The 14,705-nt window shown below is 46.0% G+C and overlaps 1 protein-coding gene across 2 annotated transcripts in view; it reads left to right on the top strand.

The window, feature by feature from the left end:
• The first annotated feature begins 1,276 nt into the window (after positions 1–1,276).
• LOC126481956 (sodium/potassium/calcium exchanger 3-like) overlaps positions 1,277–14,705 on the top strand; it is a 277,761-nt gene continuing 264,332 nt past the window's right edge. For both annotated transcript variants that reach the window (XM_050105915.1, XM_050105914.1), the window contains exon 1: positions 1,277–1,405. The gene's annotated coding sequence lies outside the window, so the exon portion shown is untranslated. The remainder of the gene's footprint in view (positions 1,406–14,705) is intronic.

The following is a 14,705-nucleotide window of genomic DNA, read 5'->3' as shown; positions in this document are numbered from 1 at the left end:
AGTTAGGATTCTGGAGAAATGTAAGACATGTGGGACAATACCGACCCTTCGACTTATCTTAGGCAGAGATTAAAGAAAGGGGTACCTATGTTTGTAGAAATTGTAGCTCAGAAAGTTTTTGACAATGTTTGACTCCACTAAAGCCTTTGACATTCTTACTACAGCAGGCATAAAATACAGGATCCGAAAGGTCACATACAACTTGTACAGAAACCAGATGGTAGTTATAAGTTTTTTTTTTTGTTTTTTTTTTTTTTTGGAAATTTGTGGTAAGTTCCTATGGGACCAAACTGCTCGGTCCCTAGGCTTACACACTACTTAAACTAACTTACGCTAAGGACAACACATACACCCATGCCCAAGGGAGGAGTCGAACCTACGGCGGGGTGAGTCGCGCGAACCGTGGCAAGGTACCCGAGACCGCGCGGCTACCCCGTGCGGCAGTTATAAGAGCAAGACACGGAAGGGAAGCAGTGGTTGAGAAGGGAGAGAGACAGGTCTGTGGCCTGGCCCCGGCGTTGCTGAATCTGAACACTGAGCAAGCTGTGAAGGAAACTGAGGAGAAGTATAAGTAACTGAAACGTGGGCCATAAACAGTTCAGAGAAAAATATAACAGCTTTTGAAGCGTGGTGCTAGAGAAGAAAGCTGGAAGATGTAATGGGCATATCGAGTGAGTAAAGAGGGTGCTCTGAAACAAACTGGCAGAAAAAGAAATTTATAGCGGATCCTGACTAAAGCATCGGTTGAAAGGATACATCCTGAATCGTTAAGATACTGCCAATGTCGTGATGGAGGGAAGTATGTGAGACAAAAAGTACAGGAAGAAACGAAGGCTCTGATACAGCAAGAGGATTCCGACAGCTGTAGGTTACTGCAGGTAGGCAGAGATGAAGAGAGTTGCACAGGGCAGACCAGAACGGATGGCCGCGTTAAACCAGCCTTCGGACTGAAGACCACAACAGTTACGGAGCATTCGTAACAACTGAAGCGTCACTGGCCAACGAACACTCCATCAGAATCATGTTAATGTCTAAGCAGTTGTCACATGTAAGCCGTTCCTTGGTTTGGAGCACTCTGCTAAGTCCATTGCAGTGTTTCTGAAAGTGTGTCGGTCGGCCTGTTTAGCCGCCGTATCACGGTGGCAGACCAGAGCTGACACGGATACACGCAGAAACGCAGGTGGTGCGGATTAGGCCCACACATCCGCCACGCCGCGCCGCCGTGGATTTCCCGCCAGCCCGCCGTCCGCACGGCGCGACGTGTGCAGACTGGCGGCGTGTTGTGACGCGCGACCGACTGTACCTGCCGCAGCGGGCAAGGACGACGGCTGCGTGCGCGGTGCGAGCTCGCCAGTCGGCCACAGCTCCGTCTCGGCACACGTTCTGCACACACCGCGCTCACACCGTGAGTAAACACCATCTCCTCTGAAAAATTCCTAAAATAGATTGTACAGGTGCTTCGTCCCATCTACTTTGGAGATACTTTCCGTGTGCTCCTTTTAGTTCAGCTTTTCCGTCGCTACTTTTACAGCTGACGCCTGGCAGCTGCGCGTTGAAGTTCCGTATAAGGTCCAGCTTTCGATTTCTTAGCTCTTTCTCTGTGAGCCACCTGTGTATACGAGCCAAGTGACGTCATCGATTCGGATCCCAGTGTAAGGCGTCGGTTCTGTGCTGTCGGCTGCGCGCACCACGCCCAGAACTGCGTCACAGTATTCCCACAAACCTACCAGTAGGTGACGACTGCCGCATTTGTTTCCACTGACAGTGGAAGTGACTTTGGGGAGGTTGCCAGAAAACAAAATGCTCCTAAACCGCAGTTGTCTTATACAGCTGTCTTATACATCAGAGTAGAAGAATTCTGCTGTTTACATTACAGCTTCGCGATGTAAATAGTTCCCGATGTTTTGGATGCTGCTCTGACTGTCCTTTATCGGGGTAAGTCACAACCGACATTCCGACTGTTTACGGCAGTATGCCTTACCTCTGTCGTTAGCAGTGTACTTTAATTCGTCCGTTGATCGGTTTTATAACGATGCTGGGCAAGTCACGGTGTCACAGCTTAAGAACAAAAAACGTAACGCGTCCGTGCTTGCATTTGCATACTTACTGGTCTAGTTCCACAGGTACGGGACGGGTAATGTGGCCTTAACAGCTCGAACCATCTCGGCATTTGCCTGAAATGCTTTGAGAAAATGGTGGAATACCTAAATCAGGGCGGCCACATTGGGAATAGAGCATTCACCTTTCCGGAGATAAGGACGACACTTGCCTACAGCGCAAAACCATTCGGCGTGTCCCTAGCTAACAGTGCTGTCTGACTTATACATTCTTGCAAACAAGCTACACCCTAAAGTAAAAAATTGGCGCTACCCTATCCATTCGTTGAATTTTACACTAGCTTCGGCCACACATGCCGCAGAAAATGACCTGAATACACTTCCTTTAATTTACTTTTCTTTTCTTTTCTTTTTATTCGCGCCTGAAGCGAAGATTGCGTCTGTCACAAAGCCTGCCACTTTGTCGCTACAGTTCATCATTAATGGCTCTGAGCACTATGGGACTTAACTTCTGCGGTCATCAGTCCCCTAGAACTTAGAACTACTTAAACCTAACTAATCTATAGACATCACACACATCCATGCCCGAGGCAGGATTCGAACCTGCGACCGCAGCGGTCGCGCGGTTCCAGACTGTAGCGCCTAGAACCGCTCGGTCACCCTGGCCGGCAGTTCATTATTAGCTTAGGGCTTTCGCCTACGAGCAGATAGAGAAACCGTCGGATAACAATGAATTTCCTTGATTATACTTAACACTTGTAAAAGTCAGTACGTCATTTTCGTATTGGCAAATAGCCTTTCAAACAACCCGAGTGGTTATGAGGACGGTTACATAATATTTTCTACCACGTACACATGGTGTTTCAGGAGGTAGTGTAGATTAATCTGAAAAAAAAAAATTCATATAACGTATGTCCAGTTGTTATTAATTATAGACATACAACTTATTAAAGACGTAAGTTTTCATTTCGCGTGATGGTTGAGATTCATTGGGAGAGTGCTTAGAAAATGTAGTCCATCAACAAAGGAGGTGGCTTACAAAACACTCGTTCGACCTATACTTCAGTATTGCTCATCAGTGTGGGATCCGTACCAGATCGGTTTGACGGAGGAGATAGAGAAGATCCAAAGAAGAGCGGCGCGTTTCGTCACAGCGTTATTTGGTAACCGTGATAGCGTTACGGAGATGTTTCATAAACTCAAGTGGCAGACTCTGCAAGAGAGGCGCTCTGCATCGCGGTGTAGCTTGCTCGCCAGGTTTCGAGAGGGTGCGTTTCTGGATGAGGTATCGAATATATTGCTTCCCCCTACTTATACCTCCCGAGGGGATCACGAATGTAAAATTAGAGAGATTAGAGCGCGCACGGAGGCTTTCAGACAGTCGTTCTTCCCGCGAACCATACGCGACTGGAACAGGAAAGGGAGGTAATGACAGTGGCACGTAAAGTGCCCTCCGCCACACACCGTTAGGTGGCTTGCGGAGTATCAATGTAGATGTAGATGTAGATGGTACTTGAGTTGCTACGTAGTTATTTATCGATTGCAATTTTGCATTTGAAATTCAAGTTATGCAGTCGTGCTTGAGCAATTGAACTGTGATTGTGATTTCTTGGCCAATACTACACACATCAAAAAAAGTTTTGCGTCACGTACATTGCATGTTGCACCACCATACAGCGAGACCTTCAGAGGTGGTGGTCCAGATTGCTGTACACACCGGTACCTCTAATACCCAGTAGCACGTCCTCTTGCACTGATGCATGCCTGTATTCTTCGTGGCATACTATCCACCAGTTCAAAAAGGCACTCTTGGTCCATATTGCCCCACTCCTCAACGCCGATTCGGCGTAGATCCCTCAGAGTGGTTGCTGGGTCACGTCGTCCGTAAACAGCCATTTTCAATCTATCCCATGCATGTTGGATGGGGTTCATGTCTGGAGAACATCCTGGCCACTCTGGTTGAGCGATGTCGTTATCCTGAAGGAAGTCAATCACAAGTTGTGCACGATGGGGGCGCGAATTGTCGTCCATGAAGAAGGATGGCATTTACGAGTCGTACAGCCGTTACGGCGCCTTCCATGACCGCCAGCGGCGTACGTCGGCCCCACATAATGCCACCCCAAAACAGCAGGGAATCTTCACCTTGCTGCACTCGCTGGACAGTGTGTCTAAGGCGTTCAGCATTACCGGGTTGCCTAAAAACACATGTTCTTGTGCCCATCTGTACCGCGCTGCGTGGTCTCGTGGTTGCAGAGATGGACCTCGCCACGGACGTCGGGAGTGAAGTTGCGCATCATGCAGCCTGTTGCGCACAGTTTGAGTCGTAACACGACGTCCTGTGGCTGCACGAAAAGCATTATTCAACATGGTGGCGTTGCTGTCAGGGTTTCTCCGAGCCATAATCCGTAGGTAGGGGTCATCCACTGCAGTAGTAGCCCTTGGGTGGCCTGAGCTAGGCACGTTATCAACAGTTCCTGTCTCTCTGTATCTCCTCCATGTCCGAACAATATCGCTTTGGTACACTCTGAGATGCCTGGACACTTCGCTTTTGAGAGCCCTTTCTGGCACAAAGTGACAATGCGGAAGCGATCGAACCGCCTGTCTGTAGTTCAACCATGCCTAGACGGTCGGACCCCCTCCGTCTAATAGGCGCTGCTCATGCATGGTCGTTTACATCTTTGGTTAGGTTTAGTGACATCTCTGAACAGTCAACGGGACTGGGTCTGTAATACAATATACACAGTCAACGTCTATCTTCAGGAGTTCTGGGACCCGGGGCGATGCAAAAACTTTTTTTGATGTGTGTATCTTCTTTGCCTTATTCTCCATTTTACCAAATTCAAATTTAGGATTTCACACAACAGAAACCAAAACTGCGTGAATTATGACAACGAAAATACGGCACAAATTGCTAATCACATTTTGATTTAATCAGACACTATGAATAGAACAATATTTACAGTTCAGCAGGAAAGTATTACGAGAGTAAAATCTTGTCGGGCTTCCAGCGGCGTCAGGCGGCTGCAACCCCGCAGCCTCTCGGCCGCGCCCCCCTCGACCAGTATCACAGGTGGTTACGTGAGTGACCGCCGCGCGCGCCACTGGCCGTGACGTCACCGGTGAACTCTCCCGCGCCCGCTCCAACCTCGCGACGGCCGAGTGGTTACCAGGGCGTGCTGAGCCGCGAACCGCCGTCCTTGTTGATGGTGTTCAGACGTTTTAATTTCTACCGCTTCTTTTATGCCATTATCCCAAAATCTCTCCGTCCTCATAATGACAAATGTTTCGTCGATCTGAATTAAGTATCGATTTTCTAAAGCGTGTTTTGCCAAAGCTGGTTTTTAGGGTAGTGCAGGCGTCGGCACCTCTCGTGTCGCATCCTGCGTCGCTCCACTGTGCTGTGTGAATTTAGTTTTGTTAGTGATGGCATGTCAAGACATACTGTGAAAAGTTACTGCGTGCCTGCTCTGAAAGCTACCTAGAACAGATAGTACAGAACTCCACTCATGATGGAAATATATTACGTCTAATAGCAACAAATATATCTGACCTTTTCGAGGATGTCCACACTGAAACCGGTATCAGTGACCATAAGGCAGTATAGCAACAATGAATGCCAAAACACAAAGGACAACTAAAACAAGCAGGAAGATACATGTTCAGTAAATTAGAGAGAGAAAAATGTGTCATACCTCAATGAGGAACTTGAAACCTTTATCTCAGGACAGGAGCATATAAAGGTACTATGGCTCACGTTTGGAAGAACAGTGACCATGCACTGGATATATACGTATGCTGTAGGGCAGTTCATAACGGGAGAGATCGTCCATGGTATACACTCTCCGTAAAGAAACTCTCAAAGGAACAGACTTGACTGCATAATAGGTATAAAATAAAGCTTAGGACTATAGAGAGATGCTGAACCAAACTTGCTTGTCAGTCAAGACAACAATGCGCGAAGCTTTCAATGACTACCGCCGCATAATATTGTCAAACGAGCTTTCACAAAACCCAAAGAAATTCTGGTGGTATGTCACGGCTGTTAGTGGCGCCATAGTTAGTGTCCAGTTACTCATGGACGAAACTGGACTGAAGCTGAGAGGACGCGCTTAACTGTTTTCCAAATTTCTATTACAAAGGAAAACCGAGGAGTGTTGCCGCAGCTTAATTTCGTACTCCTGAAAAGATGAGTAAAATAGATATTAGTGTCTGTGACGTTGAGAAAAGCTGGGATCTTTAAAATTGATGAATGCCTCAGCGCCCAGAGGAATCCCTGTCAGATTCTATATCCAATTCGCAGCTGAGTTAGCCCCTCTGTTAACTATAATCTATCGTAAGCCACTCGAACAAAAAACTGTGCCCAGTAGTTGCAAGAAAGCATGGGTCACACCTGCCAACAAGAATAATAGTAGAAGTGATCCTCAAAACAGCAGTCCAATATCCTTGACATCGATTTCTTGTAAAATCTTAGAACATATTCTGAGCTCAGACGTAATGAGGTATCTCAAACAGAATGACCTCCTCAATTCCAACTAGCATGGATTCCGAAAACACTGTGCAAGAGAAACCAAACTCGCATTTTTCTCACATAATATACTGAAAGGTCTGGATCAAGGCAATGAGGCAGATGTAGAATTTCTTGATTTCCGAAAAGGATTTGACTCAGTATCACATCTACGCTTGTTGACAAAAGTACGATCTTATGGAGTACCAAGTGGTATCTGTTGCTGGATGAAGGACTTTTTGGTAGGGGTCGCAGCATGTTGTCTTGGATGGAGGCACATTGTCAGATGTAGAAGATACTTAGGGTGTGCCACAGGGAAGTGTACTGGGACCATTGCTGTTCATTATGTACATTAATGACCTTACACACAATATTAACACTCAGTCGTCCAGCGACACCACTGTAGTGTCGTGCGCGAAATAGCGGTCAACGGCCAGTGACACCACAGTGGTGACGTGTGCATAGTATCGCTCAGTGGCCGGCGACACCACAGTGGTGTCGTGTGCATAGTATCGCTCAGTGGCTGGCGACAACACTTTAGTATCTTTTGCATTCTGTTGGTGTTTTGTTTAGGTAACAATAAGTTACAAACGTCAACAAGTTTTTTGTTTGTATAAGTACTGGTGCTCTTTCATCATGGCAGACGAAAGAGACGATACGATTATTTACGATGTATGAGCGGACGTCTTATCTGACGTTCCGGACAACTCTGTCGATTGGGAAGAAGACACTGGATATCAAAGAAATGAAAGTGAAGCAGACTCGTAGGAAGGCATTGAAATACGTCCAAGAAGAATTCGGCGAACGCTACGGTTCGGATGAATCGGACGAAGAAGACAGTTCACAGTGGTCAGACTTTGATTTACCAAGGACCAATAATAAATTTGAAGGATTTCCGGGTCCAAACATATTTCCAAAAGATACACAGAGCGTCAAGGATATCGTAGAATTATATATTGGGAACGATCTATTTGAATATATTAGCAACGAAACGAACAAGTACTACAGTCAAAATTGGAATAGAAGGAAACTGGAAAAAAATTCGAAATTTGTCGACGTTACGGGACCCGTACTTAGAAAATGGTTGGGCTTGCTATCCTTGTGGGAATTGTAAAAAAAAAAAAAAAAAAAAAGCAAGGATCGATGATTATTGGTCAACGAATCCGTTGATAGACACACCGATATTTCGCAACCAATTCAGACAAATATTATCATTTTTACATTTTTCCGGCAACAACAATAAACCGGATAATGCCGACCGGCTTTTCAAAGTGGAATATGTAATTGATTATTTTTCCAAAAAGTTTAAAGAAACGTTTAATGCAAGACAAAACATCTCGATTGATGAAGGAATGATACCACGACGTGGACCGTTAAATTTTAAAGTTCACAATCCGTCGAAAATTACGAAATATGACACACTCACTCATTCGGATGCTGTGTGATTCGAGTACGGAATGCATTTCCTCATTCAAGATATATTCCGGCGCTGGACAGCCTTTGGCAAAAGCAATGATGAAACTATTGACACCGTCTTACAGAATGTGACATCACCTCTATATGGATAATTATTATAACAGTGTAGAACTTACAGAAAGGTTACTTGAAAAGAAAATTCGAGTTTGTAGAGCAATACTGCTAAATAGAGGATTTCCGGAAGAATTAAAGCGTGCAGAAGTCGATGTGTTTGAAACTTGTCATCAAAGGAAAGGTGACAAGCGGCCGGCGACAAGCCAAGTAATACAAATTAGCGCTGCCGGAGCCAAGCGAATAAATTTGTACGAGATGTGCGGACGGCAAAGTGTTGATAGTAATCTCAGACGTTTTGCGGATGATGCAGTTATCTACAACGAAATACAGACTGAACGAAGCTGTAAAAATATTTAGTCAGACCTTGATAAGATTATAAAGTGGTGCAATGATTGATAGCTCCCTTCAAATGTTCAAACATTTACAAGGTGTCCTATGAATATAATATTAGTGAGTCACAGCTGGACTCTGTAAATTCATACAAATACGTGAGTGTGACACTCAGCAGGGACATGAAGCGGAACGATCGCATAGGTTCAGTCGTGGGTAAAGCAGGCGGCAGACTTTATTGGTAGGATATTGGGGAAACTCAATCAGTCTACAAAGGAGATTGCTTACAAGTCACCCGTGCTACCCGTCCTGGATTATTCCCCGACTGTGCGGGACCCGTATCAAATAAGACTAGCAATGGACGTCGAACGTATACATAGAGGGGCAGCGTGAATGGTCCCAGGTTTGTCTCGGCCGCGGGACTGTGTCACAGAGATGCTGAAACTACTGAGCTGGTAGACTCTTGAAGGTAGATGGAAATTATTTCGAGAAAGTCTGCTAACAAAGTTTCAAGAACAGGCTTTAAGTGATGACCCAAGGAATATCGCTCCAATAAGGATGGTGAGGATAAGATTATATTAATTGCAACACACACATAGACATTCAAACAATCATCGTGCCATATGCCATGGACTTGACAGTGGTTTGCAGAGTATAGATGTAGACGTAGACGTTGAAATATAGAAAAATTTCAAGCGCAGGCTACAAGAAAAAATAGGCCTACCCAATTTCGTTGGAGAAACCGTGGTATGCAGTACTGTCGGCAGCTTATCCGATGTTTTCTTAAATACATTAGAAGAACAGGGTGCAACTTCGGAATAAAATATCTAGAGCACACGAGAATCAGCGGAAATAATCCATCTACCTTCTTGAACCACTTGAAGAACGATAACCACAACAGAAAACGAATGGAGTTAGCAATGAAAATTTTACACACACTACCTAAGGGTTAACAGTGAACCTACTTGAAGAGATAGGAATGTACCTGAACACAAAAACAACCATGGACTGTGCGGCTGGTCCCCGGGGAGGTTCGAGTCCTCCCTCGGGAATGGGTGTGTGTGTTTGTCCTTAGGATAATTTCGGTTAAGTAGTGTGTAAGCTTAGGGACTGATGACCTTAGCAGTTAAGTCCCGTAAGATTTCATACACATTTGAACAAAAACAATGCCCTGATGATATTTTAAATAAACAAACGGATTTAAACTATAAACATTTCATATAAAAGTTTATTGGATTCCCGACCAATGATAATGGGTAGAGAGTAACAGCTACCCACAGACACATTGGTTACAAAGATCATGGGTACAGCCCGAAATGATAACAGTAACACAGCACAGCAACTGTAACCACATGCAGTGATCAGCCAGAACATTATGACCACCTGACTATTAGCTGGTAAGTCCACCTTTGGCACGGATAACAGCGGCGACGCGTCACAGCACGGAAGCAAAGAGGATCCGGTAGGTCGCTGGAGGGACTTGGCACAACTCCTGCACACGCAAGTCACAAAATTCCAGTAAATTCTGCGAAGGGAGGCGATGAACTCTGAGGCCACGTTCAGTCACATCCCAGACGTGTTCGATCGGTCTGGGGGGGGGGGGGGGGTCAGCACATCAGTTGGAACTCGGCGCTGTGTTCCTCGATCCACTCCATCTCACTCCTGGCCTTGTGACATGGCGCATTACCTTGTTGAAAAATGACACTGCCCTTGGAAAATATGATCGTCACGAAGGTGTGTCCGTCGCCTGCAACGTGTACGATACTCCTTGGCCATCACGGTGCCTTTCGTTAGCTCCACTGGACCCACGGTTACCACCTGAATGTTCCCCACAGCCATCTCGTCCCTGCCCCGGAGTACAGGCATCGAGGAGCTGTGGAGCTGTTCCTCTGCAAGGCGACGGATTCGCGCCCTCCCATCGGCGTCATGCAGAAGCTGTCAGAATGCGTCAGACCACGCAAGGCTCCGCCACTGCGCCAACATCGAGTGCCGGTGGTCACGTGCCCACCTCAGTCGCAGTTGCCGATGTCGTGTGGTGTCAACACTGGCACACGCACGGGCCGTCGGCGGCGGAGGCCCCTCGCTGGGAGTGTTCGGAGCGCCGTGTGTTCAGCAACACCTGTACTCTGCCCTGCATTAAAGTCTGACGTTAGTGACGCAACACTTCACCACCTGTCGTGTTTTACCAGTCAGCTTAGCCTGCGATGTCGGACACCTGTAGTGAAGGGTGTCCGTGTAACTCCACGACGCCTGGACTCGTGCTTTCGCCTCGGTTTCGCCACGTGTTGAAGACACTCATCACAGCACACATCGACACCCGACACACCGCGCAGTTTCCGACATGCTCGTGCCGAGGCTCTGGTGCACCACAGTCTGCCCTCGGTCGGACTCAGAAAGATCGTACGCCTCCTCCATTTCAAACACTGACAGCAGGTTCACCTACACTACCCACGTGCACCGTGCGGTGCGTGTGTCTGGCTAGCACTCACTCCTCGCCAGGTGGCGCTGCTGTCGCCTGGATGGGTTTATATGGACAGCAATTCGATGGTCGTAATGTTCTGGCTGATCAGTGTAGCATATTTGGGCAACTGCCACACGACTCACAGTCTTTCAAATCTGATGATAAAATGTCACATTGTAAACAATACAAGGAAGGACGACGAGCAACAGGAGAAAAGCAGAAAACAGGTCACAGTGTAAGAGTCCGCAACCTACACCTTGTTGTAATACAGTACAGAGACACAGCGACCACTGGTGATATACGGACGTAAGTACCGAATTTGTATATCCAAAAATACGATTAACCATCATTATAATAAAATTAAAAAAATATTATGTAGCTTTTGCAGATGGTCTGAAGAGCGTAATCTAGCCGAAATCCATCCATCACTATTAATACATCATTAAACTACTATAGCAGCAACCTGGATTTTATTACATAATATTATACATGATTTATTTTCAGCATGCTGAAGACCCACTTACATCTACGTCTATTCTCTGGAAACCAGCGTGAGGTGCATGCAAGAGGGTACGTCCTATTGTACCAATTATTAGGGTTTCTTTCCGTTCCATTGACGTATGGAACCGAGCGAGGTGGCGCAGTGGTTAGCACACTGGACTCGCATTCGGGAGGACGACGGTTCAATCCCTCGTCCGGCCATCCTGATTTAGGTTTTCCGTGATTTCCCTAGATCACTCCAGGCAAATGCCGGGATGGTTCCTTTGAAAGGGCACGGCCGATTTCCTTTCCCATCCTTCCCTAATCTGACCTTGTGCTCCAATGACCTCATTGTCGACGGGACGTTAACTACCAATATCCTCCTCCTCCTCACATATGGAACGTGGGAAGAATTTTGTCAGAATGCATGTGTGCGTGCAGTAACTGTGGTAATCTTATCCTCATGATCCCTATGTGAGCGATATGTAGCGGACTGCAGTATGTTCCCAGAGTCATCATTTAAAGCCGTTTCTTGACACTTTGTTACCAGACTTTCTCGGGACAGTTTACATCTGTCTCCAAGAGCCTGCCAGTTCAGTTTCTTCAGTATCTCTGAGACACCCAAGGTACAACCAAACCTGTGACCATTCAAGCTCCCCTTCTCCGTATACATTCAGTATCCCCTGTCAGTCCTTTCTGGTATGTGTTCCACACACTTGAACAATATTCTAGAATCGGTCGCACTAGTGATTTGTAAGCAATCTCTTTTGTAGATTGACTGCACTTCCTCAATATTCTATCAATAATCCTCTGTTTACTAAAATCTATCGTAGGCCACTCGAACAAAAAACAGTGCCCAGTAGATAGAATAAAGCACGGGTCACACCTGGCAATTAGAAGGGTAGCAGAAGTGATCCACAAAACAGCAATCCAATATCCTTGACATAGATTTGTTGTAGAATTTGCAGATGATGCAGTTGTCTATGATGAAGTACTGTCTGAAAGAAGCATCACAGATATTTCGTCAGATTTTGATAAGCTATCATTCAGAAATGTAAAACTGTGCACTTGACAAAACAAAGGAAATGTAGTATTCTATTATTATAATACCAATGAGTCACTGTTTGAATCTGCCAGCTCATACAAATACCTGAGTGTAACAGTTTGTATGGATGTGAAACGAATGACCACATTGGCTCAGTCGTGAGCAAAGCAGGCGGTAGACTTCGGATTATTGATAGAATATTGAGGAAGTGCAGTCAGTCTACAAAGGAGATTGCTTACAAATCACTAGTGCGACCGATTCTAGAATATTGTTCAAGTGTGTGGAACACATACCAGAAAGGACTAACAGGGGATACTGAATGTATACGGAGAAAGGGAGCTTGAATGGTCACAGGTTTGCTTGTACCTTGAGTGTCTCAGAGATACTGAAGAAACTGAACTGGCAGGCTCTTGAAGACAGATGTAAACTGTCCCGAGATAACTCTGGGAACATACTGCAGTCCGCTACGTATCACTTGCGAACTGGGTATAGAATTTGACAGGGATTCCACTGGCCCCTGAGCACTGATCAGTTTTAAAAATTCGAGCTGTTTCTCAGCGCCTCAGACATTAATGTCTATTTTACTCATCTCTCCAGGGGCACGGAATTAAGTTGCGGCAACACTCCTGGCCGCGCGGGATTAGCCGAGAGGTCTGAAGCGCTGCAGTCATGGACAGTGCGGCTGTCCCGGCAGAGGTTCGAGTCCTCCCTCGGGCATGGGCGTGTGTGTTTGCCCTTAGGATAATTTAGGTTAAGTAGTGTGTAAGCTTAGAGGCTGATAACGTTAGCAGTTAAGTCCCATAAGATTTCACACACATTTGAACATTTTCTGAACAACACTCCTGGGTTTTCCTTTGTAATGAGAAATTGGAAAACAAAGTTAAACGTTTTCTCTCAGCTTCAGTCCAGTCTCGTCCATGAGTAACTGGACACTAACTATGGCGCCACTAACAGCCGTGTCATACCACCAGAATTTCTTTGGGTTTTGTGAAAGCTCATTTGACAATATTCTGCAGCGGTAGTCATTGAAAGCTTGACGCATTGCTGTCTTGACTGACAAGCAAGTTTCATTCAGCATCTCTCTGTCTATAGTCCTAAGCTTTATTTTATATCATTGTGCAGTTGTGTCTGTTCCTTGTAAGCTTCTTTACAGAGAGTGTATACCATGGACGACCTCTCCCGTTATGAACTGCCCTACAGCATACGTATATATCCAGTGCATGGTCACTGTTCTTCCAAACGTGAGCCATAGTACCTCTATATGCTCCTGTCCTGAGATAAAGGTTTCAAGTTCCTCATTGAGGTGACACATTTTTCTCTCTCTAATTTACTGAACATGTATCTTCCTGCTTGTTTTAGTTGTCCTTTGTGTTTTGGCATTCATTGTTGCTATACTGCCTTATGGTCACTGATAACGGTTTCAATACGGACATCCGCAAAGAGGTCAGATACATTTGTTGCCATTAGATGTGACATATTTCCATCATGAGTGGGGTTCTGTACTATCTGTTCTAGGTACCTTCAAAGCAGGCACGCAGTAACTTTTCACAGTATGTCTTGACATGCCATGACTAAGAAAATAATAATTATCCCAATTAATTGTTGGATGATTAAAGTCTTCATCGATAATTACAGTATGATTGTGGGAACTTACATAGAAGTGAAATAAGGTCTCCTCTAAAGTTTTCGGTTACATCATGAGATGAGTCTGGAGAGCAACAGAAGGATCCAATTATCACTGTACGCCCATCACTTTCATTGAGTCTTGTCCACATGCAGCTTCAACTGACTCAGTTTCAGTTTCAGTGAAAGACAGCACGTCAAGGCTGTTGTTTGTGGTGATCGGTACATGAGTCCTACCTGGTCCCCATCCACGTCGTACAGGACGCCTAGTTCTACCCACACGCCACTTGCAGTCGGGTGGATGAGCAATGACAGATCCTGTACTTTCTGCAGAGGAGACAGGATCCGCAGGAGAGGATAGTACTTGAGTTATCTCTGGTACCGTTATCACAGGCACACGACTCTCGGGAGCTCTTCCAAAACACTGATTTGAGCGGCTGACAATTGTTTGACAGCAGTCAGGGCGATTTTCAGCTGTGACGACAGATTCGCGCCCTCCCATCGGCGTCATGCAGAAGCTGTCAGAATCCATCAGACCACGCAGGGCTCCGCCACTGCGCCAACATCGAGTGCCGGTGGTCACGTGCCCACTTCAGTCGCAGTTGCCGATGTCGTGTGGTGTCAACACTGGCACACGCACGGGCCGTCGGCGGCGGAGGCCCCTCGCTGGGAGTG

Source organism: Schistocerca serialis, chromosome 5 (assembly GCF_023864345.2).
Source record: "Schistocerca serialis cubense isolate TAMUIC-IGC-003099 chromosome 5, iqSchSeri2.2, whole genome shotgun sequence".
NCBI lineage: Eukaryota > Metazoa > Arthropoda > Insecta > Orthoptera > Acrididae > Schistocerca > Schistocerca serialis.
The sequence above is the reverse complement of the archived record's forward strand: the minus strand, read 5'-3'. Positions and strand labels throughout refer to the sequence as shown.